General features: G+C 46.0%; 1 non-coding gene across 1 annotated transcript; it reads left to right on the forward strand.

Moving 5' to 3' along the window:
• Positions 1-8,870: 8,870 nt before the first annotated feature.
• Positions 8,871-8,944, forward strand: trnat-agu. The gene has a single exon. It is a non-coding gene; the product is annotated as a tRNA-Thr (tRNA).
• Positions 8,945-22,329: the final 13,385 nt, after the last annotated feature.

Genomic DNA, 22,329 nt, shown 5'->3' on the forward strand with positions numbered 1-22,329 from the left:
AGACTAGCTTGTAAATTTGAGATTTACACATGCTAAGAAGTTTCAAGCTCGTCCAGCTCAGTGATCTTCCGCTCAAACGCATGTCAGTGGCGCTGTGGCTTTGTTGGTTAAAGCGCCTGTCTAGTAAACAGGAGATCCTGGGTTCGAATCCCAGCAGTGCCTTATGTTGGACAAGATGGACCATCCTAAAAGGAGGATGACGTCAAACACAAACTCTTGAAAGTTGCATCCGTACCGCTTGAGAAAATGTACGCAAAACATTCTCACCTCTTTATGCACCGTCAGGATTTTCTCTTGACAATGACATACCCAGACTGCACATACGTGCTCACAAACCAGACGTGACCTGATTCACTGAGGATGACTCAGTGAATGAGGTAGACTAGCTTGTAAATTTGAGATTTACACATGCTAAGAAGTTTCAAGCTCGTCCAGCTCAGTGAGCTTCCGCTCAGACGCATGTCAGTGGCGCTGTGGCTTAGTTGGTTAAAGCGCCTGTCTAGTAAACAGGAGATCCTGGGTTCGAATCCCAGCAGTGCCTTATGTTGGACAAGTTGGACCATCCGAAAAGGAGGATGATGCCAAACGCAGCCTCTTGCGTGTTGAAAGTTGCATCCGTACCGTTTGAAAAAAAGTACGCAAAACACTAACACCTCTCTGTGTTCCGCCAGCATTTTATTTAGACAATGAAATACCGTGACAACACGCACACACTAACAAACCAAAGCGAAGCTGCTTAAATACGTAGTGCACGCACATCTCTGCCTTTAGCCTACACCCTCATAAACGTCTCGTCCCCAGTGATCAATGAAGATGACTCAGTGAATGAGGTAGCCTAGGTTAAAAATTTGAGGTTCAAACATGCTAAGACGTATCAAGCTCGTCCAGCTCAGTGAGCTTCCGCTCTAATGCATGTCAGTGGCGCTGTGGCTTAGTTGGTTAAAGCGCCTGTCTAGTAAACAGGAGATCCTGGGTTCGAATCCCAGCAGTGCCTTATGTTGGACAAGATGGACCATCCTAAAAGGAGGATGACGTCAAACACAAACTCTTGAAAGTTGCATCCGTACCGCTTGAGAAAAAGTACGCAAAACATTCTCACATCTTTATGCACCGTCAGGATTTTCTCTTGACAATGACATACCCAGACTGCACATACGTGCTCACAAACCAGACGTGACCTGATTCACTGAGGATGACTCAGTGAATGAGGTAGACTAGCTTGTAAATTTGAGATTTACACATGCTAAGAAGTTTCAAGCTCGTCCAGCTCAGTGAGCTTCCGCTCAAACGCATGTCAGTGGCGCTGTGGCTTAGTTGGTTAAAGCGCCTGTCTAGTAAACAGGAGATCCTGGGTTCGAATTCCAGTAGTGCCTTATGTTGGACAAGATGGACCATCCTAAAAGGAGGATGACGTCAAACACAAACTCTTGAAAGTTGCATCCGTACCGCTTGAGAAAATGTACGCAAAACATTCTCACCTCTTTATGCACCGTCAGGATTTTCTCTTGACAATGACATACCCAGACTGCACATACGTGCTCACAAACCAGACGTGACCTGATTCACTGAGGATGACTCAGTGAATGAGGTAGACTAGCTTGTAAATTTGAGATTTACACATGCTAAGAAGTTTCAAGCTCGTCCAGCTCAGTGAGCTTCCGCTCAAACTCATGTCAGTGGCGCTGTGGCTTAGTTGGTTAAAGCGCCTGTCTAGTAAACAGGAGATCCTGGGTTCGAATCCCAGCAGTGCCTTATGTTGGACAAGTTGGACCATCCTAAAAGGAGGATGACGTCAAACACAAACTCTTGAAAGTTGCATCCGTACCGCTTGAGATAAAGTACGCAAAACATTCTCACCTCTTTATGCACCGTCAGGATTTTCTCTTGACAATGACATACCCAGACTGCACATACGTGCTCACAAACCAGACGTGACCTGATTCACTGAGGATGACTCAGTGAATGAGGTAGACTAGCTTGTAAATTTGAGATTTACACATGCTAAGAAGTTTCAAGCTCGTCCAGCTCAGTGAGCTTCCGCTCAAACGCATGTCAGTGGCGCTGTGGCTTAGTTGGTTAAAGCGCCTGTCTAGTAAACAGGAGATCCTGGGTTCGAATCCCAGCAGTGCCTTATGTTGGACAAGTTGGACCATCCGAAAAGGAGGATGATGCCAAACGCAGCCTCTTGCGTGTTGAAAGTTGCATCCGTACCGTTTGAAAAAAAGTACGCAAAACACTAACACCTCTCTGTGTTCCGCCAGCATTTTATTTAGACAATGAAATACCGTGACAACACGCACACACTAACAAACCAAAGCGAAGCTGCTTAAATACGTAGTGCACGCACATCTCTGCCTTTAGCCTACACCCTCATAAACGTCTCGTCCCCAGTGATCAATGAAGATGACTCAGTGAATGAGGTAGCCTAGGTTAAAAATTTGAGGTTCAAACATGCTAAGACGTATCAAGCTCGTCCAGCTCAGTGAGCTTCCGCTCTAATGCATGTCAGTGGCGCTCTGGCTTAGTTGGTTAAAGCGCCTGTCTAGTAAACAGGAGATCCTGGGTTTGAATCCCAGCAGTGCCTTATGTTGGACAAGATGGACCATCCTAAAAGGAGGATGACGTCAAACACAAACTCTTGAAAGTTGCATCCGTACCGCTTGAGAAAAAGTACGCAAAACATTCTCACCTCTTTATGCACCGTCAGGATTTTCTCTTGACAATGACATACCCAGACTGCACATACGTGCTCACAAACCAGACGTGACCTGATTCACTGAGGATGACTCAGTGAATGAGGTAGACTAGCTTGTAAATTTGAGATTTACACATGCTAAGAAGTTTCAAGCTCGTCCAGCTCAGTGAGCTTCCGCTCAAACGCATGTCAGTGGCGCTGTGGCTTAGTTGGTTAAAGCGCCTGTCTAGTAAACAGGAGATCCTGGGTTCGAATCCCAGCAGTGCCTTATGTTGGACAAGTTGGACCATCCGAAAAGGAGGATGACGTCAAACACAAACTCTTGAAAGTTGCATCCGTACCGCTTGAGAAAAAGTACGCAAAACATTCTCACCTCTTTATGCACCGTCAGGATTTTCTCTTGACAATGACATACCCAGACTGCACAAACGTGCTCACAAACCAGACGTGACCTGATTCACTGAGGATGACTCAGTGAATGAGGTAGACTAGCTTGTAAATTTGAGATTTACACATGCTAAGAAGTTTCAAGCTCGTCCAGCTCAGTGAGCTTCCGCTCAAACGCATGTCAGTGGCGCTGTGGCTTAGTTGGTTAAAGCGCCTGTCTAGTAAACAGGAGATCCTGGGTTCGAATCCCAGCAGTGCCTTATGTTGGACAAGTTGGACCATCCGAAAAGGAGGATGATGCCAAACGCAGCCTCTTGCGTGTTGAAAGTTGCATCCGTACCGTTTGAAAAAAAGTACGCAAAACACTAACACCTCTCTGTGTTCCGCCAGCATTTTATTTAGACAATGAAATACCGTGACAACACGCACACACTAACAAACCAAAGCGAAGCTGCTTAAATACGTAGTGCACGCACATCTCTGCCTTTAGCCTACACCCTCATAAACGTCTCGTCCCCAGTGATCAATGAAGATGACTCAGTGAATGAGGTAGCCTAGGTTAAAAATTTGAGGTTCAAACATGCTAAGACGTATCAAGCTCGTCCAGCTCAGTGAGCTTCCGCTCTAATGCATGTCAGTGGCGCTGTGGCTTAGTTGGTTAAAGCGCCTGTCTAGTAAACAGGAGATCCTGGGTTCGAATCCCAGCAGTGCCTTATGTTGGACAAGATGGACCATCCTAAAAGGAGGATGACGTCAAACACAAACTCTTGAAAGTTGCATCCGTACCGCTTGAGAAAAAGTACGCAAAACATTCTCACCTCTTTATGCACCGTCAGGATTTTCTCTTGACAATGACATACCCAGACTGCACATACGTGCTCACAAACCAGACGTGACCTGATTCACTGAGGATGACTCAGTGAATGAGGTAGACTAGCTTGTAAATTTGAGATTTACACATACTAAGAAGTTTCTAGCTCGTCCAGCTCAGTGAGCTTCCGCTCAAACGCATGTCAGTGGCGCTGTGGCTTAGTTGGTTAAAGCGCCTGTCTAGTAAACAGGAGATCCTGGGTTCGAATCCCAGCAGTGCCTTATGTTGGACAAGATGGACCATCCTAAAAGGAGGATGACGTCAAACACAAACTCTTGAAAGTTGCATCCGTACCGCTTGAGAAAAAGTACGCAAAACATTCTCACCTCTTTATGCACCGTCAGGATTTTCTCTTGACAATGACATACCCAGACTGCACATACGTGCTCACAAACCAGACGTGACCTGATTCACTGAGGATGACTCAGTGAATGAGGTAGACTAGCTTGTAAATTTGAGATTTACACATGCTAAGAAGTTTCAAGCTCGTCCAGCTCAGTGAGCTTCCGCTCAAACGCATGTCAGTGGCGCTGTGGCTTAGTTGGTTAAAGCGCCTGTCTAGTAAACAGGAGATCCTGGGTTCGAATCCCAGCCGTGCCTTATGTTGGACAAGTTGGACCATCCGAAAAGGAGGATGACGTCAAACACAAACTCTTGAAAGTTGCATCCGTACCGCTTGAGAAAAAGTACGCAAAACATTCTCACCTCTTTATGCACCGTCAGGATTTTCTCTTGACAATGACATACCCAGACTGCACATACGTGCTCACAAACCAGACGTGACCTGATTCACTGAGGATGACTCAGTGAATGAGGTAGTCTAGCTTGTAAATTTGAGATTTACACATGCTAAGAAGTTTCAAGCTCGTCCAGCTCAGTGAGCTTCCGCTCAAACGCATGTCAGTGGCGCTGTGGCTTAGTTGGTTAAAGCGCCTGTCTAGTAAACAGGAGATCCTGGGTTCGAATCCCAGCAGTGCCTTATGTTGGACAAGTTGGACCATCCGAAAAGGAGGATGATGCCAAACGCAGCCTCTTGCGTGTTGAAAGTTGCATCCGTACCGTTTGAAAAAAAGTACGCAAAACACTAACACCTCTCTGTGTTCCGCCAGCATTTTATTTAGACAATGAAATACCGTGACAACACGCACACACTAACAAACCAAAGCGAAGCTGCTTAAATACGTAGTGCACGCACATCTCTGCCTTTAGCCTACACCCTCATAAACGTCTCGTCCCCAGTGATCAATGAAGATGACTCAGTGAATGAGGTAGCCTAGGTTAAAAATTTGAGGTTCAAACATGCTAAGACGTATCAAGCTCGTCCAGCTCAGTGAGCTTCCGCTCTAATGCATGTCAGTGGCGCTGTGGCTTAGTTGGTTAAAGCGCCTGTCTAGTAAACAGGAGATCCTGGGTTCGAATCCCAGCAGTGCCTTATGTTGGACAAGATGGACCATCCTAAAAGGAGGATGACGTCAAACACAAACTCTTGAAAGTTGCATCCGTACCGCTTGAGAAAAAGTACGCAAAACATTCTCACCTCTTTATGCACCGTCAGGATTTTCTCTTGACAATGACATACCCAGACTGCACATACGTGCTCACAAACCAGACGTGACCTGATTCACTGAGGATGACTCAGTGAATGAGGTAGACTAGCTTGTAAATTTGAGATTTACACATGCTAAGAAGTTTCAAGCTCGTCCAGCTCAGTGAGCTTCCGCTCAAACGCATGTCAGTGGCGCTGTCGCTTAGTTGGTTAAAGCGCCTGTCTAGTAAACAGGAGATCCTGGGTTCGAATCCCAGCAGTGCCTTATGTTGGACAAGTTGGACCATCCGAAAAGGAGGATGACGTCAAACACAAACTCTTGAAAGTTGCATCCGTACCGCTTGAGAAAAAGTACGCAAAACATTCTCACCTCTTTATGCACCGTCAGGATTTTCTCTTGACAATGACATACCCAGACTGCACAAACGTGCTCACAAACCAGACGTGACCTGATTCACTGAGGATGACTCAGTGAATGAGGTAGACTAGCTTGTAAATTTGAGATTTACACGTGCTAAGAAGTTTCAAGCTCGTCCAGCTCAGTGAGCTTCCGCTCAAACGCATGTCAGTGGCGCTGTGGCTTAGTTGGTTAAAGCGCCTGTCTAGTAAACAGGAGATCCTGGGTTCGAATCCCAGCAGTGCCTTATGTTGGACAAGTTGGACCATCCGAAAAGGAGGATGATGCCAAACGCAGCCTCTTGCGTGTTGAAAGTTGCATCCGTACCGTTTGAAAAAAAGTACGCAAAACACTAACACCTCTCTGTGTTCCGCCAGCATTTTATTTAGACAATGAAATACCGTGACAACACGCACACACTAACAAACCAAAGCGAAGCTGCTTAAATACGTAGTGCACGCACATCTCTGCCTTTAGCCTACACCCTCATAAACGTCTCGTCCCCAGTGATCAATGAAGATGACTCAGTAAATGAGGTAGCCTAGGTTAAAAATTTGAGGTTCAAACATGCTAAGACGTATCAAGCTCGTCCAGCTCAGTGAGCTTCCGCTCTAATGCATGTCAGTGGCGCTGTGGCTTAGTTGGTTAAAGCGCCTGTCTAGTAAACAGGAGATCCTGGGTTCGAATCCCAGCAGTGCCTTATGTTGGACAAGATGGACCATCCTAAAAGGAGGATGACGTCAAACACAAACTCTTGAAAGTTGCATCCGTACCGCTTGAGAAAAAGTACGCAAAACATTCTCACCTCTTTATGCACCGTCAGGATTTTCTCTTGACAATGACATACCCAGACTGCACATACGTGCTCACAAACCAGACGTGACCTGATTCACTGAGGATGACTCAGTGAATGAGGTAGACTAGCTTGTAAATTTGAGATTTACACATGCTAAGAAGTTTCAAGCTCGTCCAGCTCAGTGAGCTTCCGCTCAAACGCATGTCAGTGGCGCTGTGGCTTAGTTGGTTAAAGCGCCTGTCTAGTAAACAGGAGATCCTGGGTTCGAATCCCAGCAGTGCCTTTTGTTGGACAAGTTGGACCATCCGAAAAGGAGGATGACGTCAAACACAAACTCTTGAAAGTTGCATCCGTACCGCTTGAGAAAAAGTACGCAAAACATTCTCACCTCTTTATGCACCGTCAGGATTTTCTCTTGACAATGACATACCCAGACTGCACAAACGTGCTCACAAACCAGACGTGACCTGATTCACTGAGGATGACTCAGTGAATGAGGTAGACTAGCTTGTAAATTTGAGATTTACACATGCTAAGAAGTTTCAAGCTCGTCCAGCTCAGTGAGCTTCCGCTCAAACGCATGTCAGTGGCGCTGTGGCTTAGTTGGTTAAAGCGCCTGTCTAGTAAACAGGAGATCCTGGGTTCGAATCCCAGCAGTGCCTTATGTTGGACAAGTTGGACCATCCGAAAAGGAGGATGATGCCAAACGCAGCCTCTTGCGTGTTGAAAGTTGCATCCGTACCGTTTGAAAAAAAGTACGCAAAACACTAACACCTCTCTGTGTTCCGCCAGCATTTTATTTAGACAATGAAATACCGTGACAACACGCACACACTAACAAACCAAAGCGAAGCTGCTTAAATACGTAGTGCACGCACATCTCTGCCTTTAGCCTACACCCTCATAAACGTCTCGTCCCCAGTGATCAATGAAGATGACTCAGTGAATGAGGTAGCCTAGGTTAAAAATTTGAGGTTCAAACATGCTAAGACGTATCAAGCTCGTCCAGCTCAGTGAGCTTCCGCTCTAATGCATGTCAGTGGCGCTGTGGCTTAGTTGGTTAAAGCGCCTGTCTAGTAAACAGGAGATCCTGGGTTCGAATCCCAGCAGTGCCTTATGTTGGACAAGATGGACCATCCTAAAAGGAGGATGACGTCAAACACAAACTCTTGAAAGTTGCATCCGTACCGCTTGAGAAAAAGTACGCAAAACATTCTCACCTCTTTATGCACCGTCAGGATTTTCTCTTGACAATGACATACCCAGACTGCACATACGTGCTCACAAACCAGACGTGACCTGATTCACTGAGGATGACTCAGTGAATGAGGTAGACTAGCTTGTAAATTTGAGATTTACACATGCTAAGAAGTTTCAAGCTCGTCCAGCTCAGTGAGCTTCCGCTCAAACGCATGTCAGTGGCGCTGTGGCTTAGTTGGTTAAAGCGCCTGTCTAGTAAACAGGAGATCCTGGGTTCGAATCCCAGCAGTGCCTTATGTTGGACAAGATGGACCATCCTAAAAGGAGGATGACGTCAAACACAAACTCTTGAAAGTTGCATCCGTACCGCTTGAGAAAAAGTACGCAAAACATTCTCACCTCTTTATGCACCGTCAGGATTTTCTCTTGACAATGACATACCCAGACTGCACATACGTGCTCACAAACCAGACGTGACCTGATTCACTGAGGATGACTCAGTGAATGAGGTAGACTAGCTTGTAAATTTGAGATTTACACATGCTAAGAAGTTTCAAGCTCGTCCAGCTCAGTGAGCTTCCGCTCAAACGCATGTCAGTGGCGCTGTGGCTTAGTTGGTTAAAGCGCCTGTCTAGTAAACAGGAGATCCTGGATTCGAATCCCAGCCGTGCCTTATGTTGGACAAGTTGGACCATCCGAAAAGGAGGATGACGTCAAACACAAACTCTTGAAAGTTGCATCCGTACCGCTTGAGAAAAAGTACGCAAAACATTCTCACCTCTTTATGCACCGTCAGGATTTTCTCTTGACAATGACATACCCAGACTGCACATACGTGCTCACAAACCAGACGTGACCTGATTCACTGAGGATGACTCAGTGAATGAGGTAGACTAGCTTGTAAATTTGAGATTTACACATGCTAAGAAGTTTCAAGCTCGTCCAGCTCAGTGAGCTTCCGCTCAAACGCATGTCAGTGGCGCTGTGGCTTAGTTGGTTAAAGCGCCTGTCTAGTAAACAGGAGGTCCTGGGTTCGAATCCCAGCAGTGCCTTATGTTGTACAAGTTGGACCATCCGAAAAGGAGGATGATGCCAAACGCAGCCTCTTGCGTGTTGAAAGTTGCATCCGTACCGTTTGAAAAAAAGTACGCAAAACACTAACACCTCTCTGTGTTCCGCCAGCATTTTATTTAGACAATGAAATACCGTGACAACACGCACACACTAACAAACCAAAGCGAAGCTGCTTAAATACGTAGTGCACGCACATCTCTGCCTTTAGCCTACACCCTCATAAACGTCTCGTCCCCAGTGATCAATGAAGATGACTCAGTGAATGAGGTAGCCTAGGTTAAAAATTTGAGGTTCAAACATGCTAAGACGTATCAAGCTCGTCCAGCTCAGTGAGCTTCCGCTCTAATGCATGTCAGTGGCGCTGTGGCTTAGTTGGTTAAAGCGCCTGTCTAGTAAACAGGAGATCTTGGGTTCGAATCCCAGCAGTGCCTTATGTTGGACAAGATGGACCATCCTAAAAGGAGGATGACGTCAAACACAAACTCTTGAAAGTTGCATCCGTACCGCTTGAGAAAAAGTACGCAAAACATTCTCACCTCTTTATGCACCGTCAGGATTTTCTCTTGACAATGACATACCCAGACTGCACATACGTGCTCACAAACCAGACGTGACCTGATTCACTGAGGATGACTCAGTGAATGAGGTAGACTAGCTTGTAAATTTGAGATTTACACATACTAAGAAGTTTCTAGCTCGTCCAGCTCAGTGAGCTTCCGCTCAAACGCATGTCAGTGGCGCTGTGGCTTAGTTGGTTAAAGCGCCTGTCTAGTAAACAGGAGATCCTGGGTTCGAATCCCAGCAGTGCCTTATGTTGGACAAGATGGACCATCCTAAAAGGAGGATGACGTCAAACACAAACTCTTGAAAGTTGCATCCGTACCGCTTGAGAAAAAGTACGCAAAACATTCTCACCTCTTTATGCACCGTCAGGATTTTCTCTTGACAATGACATACCCAGACTGCACATACGTGCTCACAAACTAGACGTGACCTGATTCACTTAGGATGACTCAGTGAATGAGGTAGACTAGCTTGTAAATTTGAGATTTACACATGCTAAGAAGTTTCAAGCTCGTCCAGCTCAGTGAGCTTCCGCTCAAACGCATGTCAGTGGCGCTGTGGCTTAGTTGGTTAAAGCGCCTGTCTAGTAAACAGGAGATCCTGGGTTCGAATCCCAGCAGTGCCTTATGTTGGACAAGTTGGACCATCCGAAAAGGAGGATGATGCCAAACGCAGCCTCTTGCGTGTGGAAAGTTGCATCCGTACCGTTTGAAAAAAAGTACGCAAAACACTAACACCTCTCTGTGTTCCGCCAGCATTTTATTTAGACAATGAAATACCGTGACAACACGCACACACTAACAAACCAAAGCGAAGCTGCTTAAATACGTAGTGCACGCACATCTCTGCCTTTAGCCTACACCCTCATAAACGTCTCGTCCCCAGTGATCAATGAAGATGACTCAGTGAATGAGGTAGCCTAGGTTAAAAATTTGAGGTTCAAACATGCTAAGACGTATCAAGCTCGTCCAGCTCAGTGAGCTTCCGCTCTAATGCATGTCAGTGGCGCTGTGGCTTAGTTGGTTAAAGCGCCTGTCTAGTAAACAGGAGATCCTGGGTTCGAATCCCAGCAGTGCCTTATGTTGGACAAGATGGACCATCCTAAAAGGAGGATGACGTCAAACACAAACTCTTGAAAGTTGCATCCGTACCGCTTGAGAAAAAGTACGCAAAACATTCTCACCTCTTTATGCACCGTCAGGATTTTCTCTTGACAATGACATACCCAGACTGCACATACGTGCTCACAAACCAGACGTGACCTGATTCACTGAGGATGACTCAGTGAATGAGGTAGACTAGCTTGTAAATTTGAGATTTACACATGCTAAGAAGTTTCAAGCTCGTCCAGCTCAGTGAGCTTCCGCTCAAACGCATGTCAGTGGCGCTGTGGCTTAGTTGGTTAAAGCGCCTGTCTAGTAAACAGGAGATCCTGGGTTCGAATCCCAGCAGTGCCTTATGTTGGACAAGTTGGACCATCCGAAAAGGAGGATGACGTCAAACACAAACTCTTGAAAGTTGCATCCGTACCGCTTGAGAAAAAGTACGCAAAACATTCTCACCTCTTTATGCACCGTCAGGATTTTCTCTTGACAATGACATACCCAGACTGCACAAACGTGCTCACAAACCAGACGTGACCTGATTCACTGAGGATGACTCAGTGAATGAGGTAGACTAGCTTGTAAATTTGAGATTTACACATGCTAAGAAGTTTCAAGCTCGTCCAGCTCAGTGAGCTTCCGCTCAAACGCATGTCAGTGGCGCTGTGGCTTAGTTGGTTAAAGCGCCTGTCTAGTAAACAGGAGATCCTGGGTTCGAATCCCAGCAGTGCCTTATGTTGGACAAGTTGGACCATCCGAAAAGGAGGATGATGCCAAACGCAGCCTCTTGCGTGTTGAAAGTTGCATCCGTACCGTTTGAAAAAAAGTACGCAAAACACTAACACCTCTCTGTGTTCCGCCAGCATTTTATTTAGACAATGAAATACCGTGACAACACGCACACACTAACAAACCAAAGCGAAGCTGCTTAAATACGTAGTGCACGCACATCTCTGCCTTTAGCCTACACCCTCATAAACGTCTCGTCCCCAGTGATCAATGAAGATGACTCAGTAAATGAGGTAGCCTAGGTTAAAAATTTGAGGTTCAAACATGCTAAGACGTATCAAGCTCGTCCAGCTCAGTGAGCTTCCGCTCTAATGCATGTCAGTGGCGCTGTGGCTTAGTTGGTTAAAGCGCCTGTCTAGTAAACAGGAGATCTTGGGTTCGAATCCCAGCAGTGCCTTATGTTGGACAAGATGGACCATCCTAAAAGGAGGATGACGTCAAACACAAACTCTTGAAAGTTGCATCCGTACCGCTTGAGAAAAAGTACGCAAAACATTCTCACCTCTTTATGCACCGTCAGGATTTTCTCTTGACAATGACATACCCAGACTGCACATACGTGCTCACAAACCAGACGTGACCTGATTCACTGAGGATGACTCAGTGAATGAGGTAGACTAGCTTGTAAATTTGAGATTTACACATGCTAAGAAGTTTCAAGCTCGTCCAGCTCAGTGAGCTTCCGCTCAAACGCATGTCTGTGGCGCTGTGGCTTAGTTGGTTAAAGCGCCTGTCTAGTAAACAGGAGATCCTGGGTTCGAATCCCAGCAGTGCCTTATGTTGGACAAGATGGACCATCCTAAAAGGAGGATGACGTCAAACACAAACTCTTGAAAGTTGCATCCGTACCGCTTGAGAAAAAGTACGCAAAACATTCTCACCTCTTTATGCACCGTCAGGATTTTCTCTTGACAATGACATACCCAGACTGCACATACGTGCTCACAAACTAGACGTGACCTGATTCACTTAGGATGACTCAGTGAATGAGGTAGACTAGCTTGTAAATTTGAGATTTACACATGCTAAGAAGTTTCAAGCTCGTCCAGCTCAGTGAGCTTCCGCTCAAACGCATGTCAGTGGCGCTGTGGCTTAGTTGGTTAAAGCGCCTGTCTAGTAAACAGGAGATCCTGGGTTCGAATCCCAGCAGTGCCTTATGTTGGACAAGTTGGACCATCCGAAAAGGAGGATGATGCCAAACGCAGCCTCTTGCGTGTGGAAAGTTGCATCCGTACCGTTTGAAAAAAAGTACGCAAAACACTAACACCTCTCTGTGTTCCGCCAGCATTTTATTTAGACAATGAAATACCGTGACAACACGCACACACTAACAAACCAAAGCGAAGCTGCTTAAATACGTAGTGCACGCACATCTCTGCCTTTAGCCTACACCCTCATAAACGTCTCGTCCCCAGTGATCAATGAAGATGACTCAGTGAATGAGGTAGCCTAGGTTAAAAATTTGAGGTTCAAACATGCTAAGACGTATCAAGCTCGTCCAGCTCAGTGAGCTTCCGCTCTAATGCATGTCAGTGGCGCTGTGGCTTAGTTGGTTAAAGCGCCTGTCTAGTAAACAGGAGATCCTGGGTTCGAATCCCAGCAGTGCCTTATGTTGGACAAGATGGACCATCCTAAAAGGAGGATGACGTCAAACACAAACTCTTGAAAGTTGCATCCGTACCGCTTGAGAAAAAGTACGCAAAACATTCTCACCTCTTTATGCACCGTCAGGATTTTCTCTTGACAATGACATACCCAGACTGCACATACGTGCTCACAAACCAGACGTGACCTGATTCACTGAGGATGACTCAGTGAATGAGGTAGACTAGCTTGTAAATTTGAGATTTACACATGCTAAGAAGTTTCAAGCTCGTCCAGCTCAGTGAGCTTCCGCTCAAACGCATGTCAGTGGCGCTGTGGCTTAGTTGGTTAAAGCGCCTGTCTAGTAAACAGGAGATCCTGGATTCGAATCCCAGCCGTGCCTTATGTTGGACAAGTTGGACCATCCGAAAAGGAGGATGACGTCAAACACAAACTCTTGAAAGTTGCATCCGTACCGCTTGAGAAAAAGTACGCAAAACATTCTCACCTCTTTATGCACCGTCAGGATTTTCTCTTGACAATGACATACCCAGACTGCACATACGTGCTCACAAACCAGACGTGACCTGATTCACTGAGGATGACTCAGTGAATGAGGTAGACTAGCTTGTAAATTTGAGATTTACACATGCTAAGAAGTTTCAAGCTCGTCCAGCTCAGTGAGCTTCCGCTCAAACGCATGTCAGTGGCGCTGTGGCTTAGTTGGTTAAAGCGCCTGTCTAGTAAACAGGAGATCCTGGGTTCGAATCCCAGCAGTGCCTTATGTTGTACAAGTTGGACCATCCGAAAAGGAGGATGATGCCAAACGCAGCCTCTTGCGTGTTGAAAGTTGCATCCGTACCGTTTGAAAAAAAGTACGCAAAACACTAACACCTCTCTGTGTTCCGCCAGCATTTTATTTAGACAATGAAATACCGTGACAACACGCACACACTAACAAACCAAAGCGAAGCTGCTTAAATACGTAGTGCACGCACATCTCTGCCTTTAGCCTACACCCTCATAAACGTCTCGTCCCCAGTGATCAATGAAGATGACTCAGTGAATGAGGTAGCCTAGGTTAAAAATTTGAGGTTCAAACATGCTAAGACGTATCAAGCTCGTCCAGCTCAGTGAGCTTCCGCTCTAATGCATGTCAGTGGCGCTGTGGCTTAGTTGGTTAAAGCGCCTGTCTAGTAAACAGGAGATCCTGGGTTCGAATCCCAGCAGTGCCTTATGTTGGACAAGATGGACCATCCTAAAAGGAGGATGACGTCAAACACAAACTCTTGAAAGTTGCATCCGTACCGCTTGAGAAAAAGTACGCAAAACATTCTCACCTCTTTATGCACCGTCAGGATTTTCTCTTGACAATGACATACCCAGACTGCACATACGTGCTCACAAACCAGACGTGACCTGATTCACTGAGGATGACTCAGTGAATGAGGTAGACTAGCTTGTAAATTTGAGATTTACACATGCTAAGAAGTTTCAAGCTCGTCCAGCTCAGTGAGCTTCCGCTCAAACGCATGTCAGTGGCGCTGTGGCTTAGTTGGTTAAAGCGCCTGTCTAGTAAACAGGAGATCCTGGGTTCGAATCCCAGCAGTGCCTTATGTTGGACAAGTTGGACCATCCGAAAAGGAGGATGACGTCAAACACAAACTCTTGAAAGTTGCATCCGTACCGCTTGAGAAAAAGTACGCAAAACATTCTCACCTCTTTATGCACCGTCAGGATTTTCTCTTGACAATGACATACCCAGACTGCACAAACGTGCTCACAAACCAGACGTGACCTGATTCACTGAGGATGACTCAGTGAATGAGGTAGACTAGCTTGTAAATTTGAGATTTACACATGCTAAGAAGTTTCAAGCTCGTCCAGCTCAGTGAGCTTCCGCTCAAACGCATGTCAGTGGCGCTGTGGCTTAGTTGGTTAAAGCGCCTGTCTAGTAAACAGGAGATCCTGGGTTCGAATCCCAGCAGTGCCTTATGTTGGACAAGTTAGACCATCCGAAAAGGAGGATGATGCCAAACGCAGCCTCTTGCGTGTTGAAAGTTGCATCCGTACCGTTTGAAAAAAAGTACGCAAAACACTAACACCTCTCTGTGTTCCGCCAGCATTTTATTTAGACAATGAAATACCGTGACAACACGCACACACTAACAAACCAAAGCGAAGCTGCTTAAATACGTAGTGCACGCACATCTCTGCCTTTAGCCTACACCCTCATAAACGTCTCGTCCCCAGTGATCAATGAAGATGACTCAGTAAATGAGGTAGCCTAGGTTAAAAATTTGAGGTTCAAACATGCTAAGACGTATCAAGCTCGTCCAGCTCAGTGAGCTTCCGCTCTAATGCATGTCTGTGGCGCTGTGGCTTAGTTGGTTAAAGCGCCTGTCTAGTAAACAGGAGATCCTGGGTTCGAATCCCAGCAGTGCCTTATGTTGGACAAGATGGACCATCCTAAAAGGAGGATGACGTCAAACACAAACTCTTGAAAGTTGCATCCGTACCGCTTGAGAAAAAGTACGCAAAACATTCTCACCTCTTTATGCACCGTCAGGATTTTCTCTTGACAATGACATACCCAGACTGCACATACGTGCTCACAAACTAGACGTGACCTGATTCACTTAGGATGACTCAGTGAATGAGGTAGACTAGCTTGTAAATTTGAGATTTACACATGCTAAGAAGTTTCAAGCTCGTCCAGCTCAGTGAGCTTCCGCTCAAACGCATGTCAGTGGCGCTGTGGCTTAGTTGGTTAAAGCGCCTGTCTAGTAAACAGGAGATCCTGGGTTCGAATCCCAGCAGTGCCTTATGTTGGACAAGTTGGACCATCCGAAAAGGAGGATGATGCCAAACGCAGCCTCTTGCGTGTGGAAAGTTGCATCCGTACCGTTTGAAAAAAAGTACGCAAAACACTAACACCTCTCTGTGTTCCGCCAGCATTTTATTTAGACAATGAAATACCGTGACAACACGCACACACTAACAAACCAAAGCGAAGCTGCTTAAATACGTAGTGCACGCACATCTCTGCCTTTAGCCTACACCCTCATAAACGTCTCGTCCCCAGTGATCAATGAAGATGACTCAGTGAATGAGGTAGCCTAGGTTAAAAATTTGAGGTTCAAACATGCTAAGACGTATCAAGCTCGTCCAGCTCAGTGAGCTTCCGCTCTAATGCATGTCAGTGGCGCTGTGGCTTAGTTGGTTAAAGCGCCTGTCTAGTAAACAGGAGATCCTGGGTTCGAATCCCAGCAGTGCCTTATGTTGGACAAGATGGACCATCCTAAAAGGAGGATGACGTCAAACACAAACTCTTGAAAGTTGCATCCGTACCGCTTGAGAAAAAGTACGCAAAACATTCTCACCTCTTTATGCACCGTCAGGATTTTCTCTTGACAATGACATACCCAGACTGCACATACGTGCTCACAAACCAGACGTGACCTGATTCACTGAGGATGACTCAGTGAATGAGGTAGACTAGCTTGTAAATTTGAGATTTACACATGCTAAGAAGTTTCAAGCTCGTCCAGCTCAGTGAGCTTCCGCTCAAACGCATGTCAGTGGCGCTGTGGCTTAGTTGGTTAAAGCGCCTGTCTAGTAAACAGGAGATCCTGGGTTCGAATCCCAGCCGTGCCTTATGTTGGACAAGTTGGACCATCCGAAAAGGAGGATGACGTCAAACACAAACTCTTGAAAGTTGCATCCGTACCGCTTGAGAAAAAGTACGCAAAACATTCTCACCTCTTTATGCATCGTCAGGATTTTCTCTTGACAATGACATACCCAGACTGCACATACGTGCTCACAAACTAGACGTGACCTGATTCACTTAGGATGACTCAGTGAATGAGGTAGACTAGCTTGTAAATTTGAGATTTACACATGCTAAGAAGTTTCAAGCTCGTCCAGCTCAGTGAGCTTCCGCTCAAACGCATGTCAGTGGCGCTGTGGCTTAGTTGGTTAAAGCGCCTGTCTAGTAAACAGGAGATCCTGGGTTCGAATCCCAGCAGTGCCTTATGTTGTACAAGTTGGACCATCCGAAAAGGAGGATGATGCCAAACGCAGCCTCTTGCGTGTTGAAAGTTGCATCCGTACCGTTTGAAAAAAAGTACGCAAAACACTAACACCTCTCTGTGTTCCGCCAGCATTTTATTTAGACAATGAAATACCGTGACAACACGCACACACTAACAAACCAAAGCGAAGCTGCTTAAATACGTAGTGCACGCACATCTCTGCCTTTAGCCTACACCCTCATAAACGTCTCGTCCCCAGTGATCAATGAAGATGACTCAGTGAATGAGGTAGCCTAGGTTAAAAATTTGAGGTTCAAACATGCTAAGACGTATCAAGCTCGTCCAGCTCAGTGAGCTTCCGCTCTAATGCATGTCAGTGGCGCTGTGGCTTAGTTGGTTAAAGCGCCTGTCTAGTAAACAGGAGATCCTGGGTTCGAATCCCAGCAGTGCCTTATGTTGGACAAGATGGACCATCCTAAAAGGAGGATGACGTCAAACACAAACTCTTGAAAGTTGCATCCGTACCGCTTGAGAAAAAGTACGCAAAACATTCTCACCTCTTTATGCACCGTCAGGATTTTCTCTTGACAATGACATACCCAGACTGCACATACGTGCTCACAAACCAGACGTGACCTGATTCACTGAGGATGACTCAGTGAATGAGGTAGACTAGCTTGTAAATTTGAGATTTACACATGCTAAGAAGTTTCAAGCTCGTCCAGCTCAGTGAGCTTCCGCTCAAACGCATGTCAGTGGCGCTGTGGCTTAGTTGGTTAAAGCGCCTGTCTAGTAAACAGGAGATCCTGGGTTCGAATCCCAGCAGTGCCTTATGTTGGACAAGATGGACCATCCTAAAAGGAGGATGACGTCAAACACAAACTCTTGAAAGTTGCATCCGTACCGCTTGAGAAAAAGTACGCAAAACATTCTCACCTCTTTATGCACCGTCAGGATTTTCTCTTGACAATGACATACCCAGACTGCACATACGTGCTCACAAACCAGACGTGACCTGATTCACTGAGGATGACTCAGTGAATGAGGTAGACTAGCTTGTAAATTTGAGATTTACACATGCTAAGAAGTTTCAAGCTCGTCCAGCTCAGTGAGCTTCCGCTCAAACGCATGTCAGTGGCGCTGTGGCTTAGTTGGTTAAAGCGCCTGTCTAGTAAACAGGAGATCCTGGGTTCGAATCCCAGCCGTGCCTTATGTTGGACAAGTTGGACCATCCGAAAAGGAGGATGACGTCAAACACAAACTCTTGAAAGTTGCATCCGTACCGCTTGAGAAAAAGTACGCAAAACATTCTCACCTCTTTATGCACCGTCAGGATTTTCTCTTGACAATGACATACCCAGATTGCACATACGTGCTCACAAACCAGACGTGACCTGATTCACTGAGGATGACTCAGTGAATGAGGTAGACTAGCTTGTAAATTTGAGATTTACACATGCTAAGAAGTTTCAAGCTCGTCCAGCTCAGTGAGCTTCCGCTCAAACGCATGTCAGTGGCGCTGTGGCTTAGTTGGTTAAAGCGCCTGTCTAGTAAACAGGAGATCCTGGGTTCGAATCCCAGCAGTGCCTTATGTTGTACAAGTTGGACCATCCGAAAAGGAGGATGATGCCAAACGCAGCCTCTTGCGTGTTGAAAGTTGCATCCGTACCGTTTGAAAAAAAGTACGCAAAACACTAACACCTCTCTGTGTTCCGCCAGCATTTTATTTAGACAATGAAATACCGTGACAACACGCACACACTAACAAACCAAAGCGAAGCTGCTTAAATACGTAGTGCACGCACATCTCTGCCTTTAGCCTACACCCTCATAAACGTCTCGTCCCCAGTGATCAATGAAGATGACTCAGTGAATGAGGTAGCCTAGGTTAAAAATTTGAGGTTCAAACATGCTAAGACGTATCAAGCTCGTCCAGCTCAGTGAGCTTCCGCTCTAATGCATGTCAGTGGCGCTGTGGCTTAGTTGGTTAAAGCGCCTGTCTAGTAAACAGGAGATCCTGGGTTCGAATCCCAGCAGTGCCTTATGTTGGACAAGATGGACCATCCTAAAAGGAGGATGACGTCAAACACAAACTCTTGAAAGTTGCATCCGTACCGCTTGAGAAAAAGTACGCAAAACATTCTCACCTCTTTATGCACCGTCAGGATTTTCTCTTGACAATGACATACCCAGACTGCACATACGTGCTCACAAACCAGACGTGACCTGATTCACTGAGGATGACTCAGTGAATGAGGTAGACTAGCTTGTAAATTTGAGATTTACACATGCTAAGAAGTTTCAAGCTCGTCCAGCTCAGTGAGCTTCCGCTCAAACGCATGTCAGTGGCGCTGTGGCTTAGTTGGTTAAAGCGCCTGTCTAGTAAACAGGAGATCCTGGGTTCGAATCCCAGCAGTGCCTTATGTTGGACAAGTTGGACCATCCGAAAAGGAGGATGACGTCAAACACAAACTCTTGAAAGTTGCATCCGTACCGCTTGAGAAAAAGTACGCAAAACATTCTCACCTCTTTATGCACCGTCAGGATTTTCTCTTGACAATGACATACCCAGACTGCACAAACGTGCTCACAAACCAGACGTGACCTGATTCACTGAGGATGACTCAGTGAATGAGGTAGACTAGCTTGTAAATTTGAGATTTACACATGCTAAGAAGTTTCAAGCTCGTCCAGCTCAGTGAGCTTCCGCTCAAACGCATGTCAGTGGCGCTGTGGCTTAGTTGGTTAAAGCGCCTGTCTAGTAAACAGGAGATCCTGGGTTCGAATCCCAGCAGTGCCTTATGTTGGACAAGTTGGACCATCCGAAAAGGAGGATGATGCCAAACGCAGCCTCTTGCGTGTTGAAAGTTGCATCCGTACCGTTTGAAAAAAAGTACGCAAAACACTAACACCTCTCTGTGTTCCGCCAGCATTTTATTTAGACAATGAAATACCGTGACAACACGCACACACTAACAAACCAAAGCGAAGCTGCTTAAATACGTAGTGCACGCACATCTCTGCCTTTAGCCTACACCCTCATAAACGTCTCGTCCCCAGTGATCAATGAAGATGACTCAGTAAATGAGGTAGCCTAGGTTAAAAATTTGAGGTTCAAACATGCTAAGACGTATCAAGCTCGTCCAGCTCAGTGAGCTTCCGCTCTAATGCATGTCAGTGGCGCTGTGGCTTAGTTGGTTAAAGCGCCTGTCTAGTAAACAGGAGATCTTGGGTTCGAATCCCAGCAGTGCCTTATGTTGGACAAGATGGACCATCCTAAAAGGAGGATGACGTCAAACACAAACTCTTGAAAGTTGCATCCGTACCGCTTGAGAAAAAGTACGCAAAACATTCTCACCTCTTTATGCACCGTCAGGATTTTCTCTTGACAATGACATACCCAGACTGCACATACGTGCTCACAAACCAGACGTGACCTGATTCACTGAGGATGACTCAGTGAATGAGGTAGACTAGCTTGTAAATTTGAGATTTACACATGCTAAGAAGTTTCAAGCTCGTCCAGCTCAGTGAGCTTCCGCTCAAACGCATGTCAGTGGCGCTGTGGCTTAGTTGGTTAAAGCGCCTGTCTAGTAAACAGGAGATCCTGGGTTCGAATCCCAGCAGTGCCTTATGTTGGACAAGATGGACCATCCTAAAAGGAGGATGACGTCAAACACAAACTCTTGAAAGTTGCATCCGTACCGCTTGAGAAAAAGTACGCAAAACATTCTCACCTCTTTATGCACCGTCAGGATTTTCTCTTGACAATGACATACCCAGACTGCACATACGTGCTCACAAACCAGACGTGACCTGATTCACTGAGGATGACTCAGTGAATGAGGTAGACTAGCTTGTAAATTTGAGATTTACACATGCTAAGAAGTTTCAAGCTCGTCCAGCTCAGTGAGCTTCCGCTCAAACGCATGTCAGTGGCGCTGTGGCTTAGTTGGTTAAAGCGCCTGTCTAGTAAACAGGAGATCCTGGGTTCGAATCCCAGCAGTGCCTTATGTTGGACAAGATGGACCATCCTAAAAGGAGGATGACGTCAAACACAAACTCTTGAAAGTTGCATCCGTACCGCTTGAGAAAAAGTACGCAAAACATTCTCACCTCTTTATGCACCGTCAGGATTTTCTCTTGACAATGACATACCCAGACTGCACATACGTGCTCACAAACTAGACGTGACCTGATTCACTTAGGATGACTCAGTGAATGAGGTAGACTAGCTTGTAAATTTGAGATTTACACATGCTAAGAAGTTTCAAGCTCGTCCAGCTCAGTGAGCTTCCGCTCAAACGCATGTCAGTGGCGCTGTGGCTTAGTTGGTTAAAGCGCCTGTCTAGTAAACAGGAGATCCTGGGTTCGAATCCCAGCAGTGCCTTATGTTGGACAAGTTGGACCATCCGAAAAGGAGGATGATGCCAAACGCAGCCTCTTGCGTGTTGAAAGTTGCATCCGTACCGTTTGAAAAAAAGTACGCAAAACACTAACACCTCTCTGTGTTCCGCCAGCATTTTATTTAGACAATGAAATACCGTGACAACACGCACACACTAACAAACCAAAGCGAAGCTGCTTAAATACGTAGTGCACGCACATCTCTGCCTTTAGCCTACACCCTCATAAACGTCTCGTCCCCAGTGATCAATGAAGATGACTCAGTGAATGAGGTAGCCTAGGTTAAAAATTTGAGGTTCAAACATGCTAAGACGTATCAAGCTCGTCCAGCTCAGTGAGCTTCCGCTCTAATGCATGTCAGTGGCGCTGTGGCTTAGTTGGTTAAAGCGCCTGTCTAGTAAACAGGAGATCCTGGGTTCGAATCCCAGCAGTGCCTTATGTTGGACAAGATGGACCATCCTAAAAGGAGGATGACGTCAAACACAAACTCTTGAAAGTTGCATCCGTACCGCTTGAGAAAAAGTACGCAAAACATTCTCACCTCTTTATGCACCGTCAGGATTTTCTCTTGACAATGACATACCCAGACTGCACATACGTGCTCACAAACCAGACGTGACCTGATTCACTGAGGATGACTCAGTGAATGAGGTAGACTAGCTTGTAAATTTGAGATTTACACATGCTAAGAAGTTTCAAGCTCGTCCAGCTCAGTGAGCTTCCGCTCAAACGCATGTCAGTGGCGCTGTGGCTTAGTTGGTTAAAGCGCCTGTCTAGTAAACAGGAGATCCTGGGTTCGAATCCCAGCAGTGCCTTATGTTGGACAAGTTGGACCATCCGAAAAGGAGGATGATGCCAAACGCAGCCTCTTGCGTGTTG

The sequence above is a fragment of the Alosa sapidissima genome, chromosome 6, assembly GCF_018492685.1.
Source record: "Alosa sapidissima isolate fAloSap1 chromosome 6, fAloSap1.pri, whole genome shotgun sequence".
Lineage (NCBI taxonomy): Eukaryota > Metazoa > Chordata > Actinopteri > Clupeiformes > Clupeidae > Alosa > Alosa sapidissima.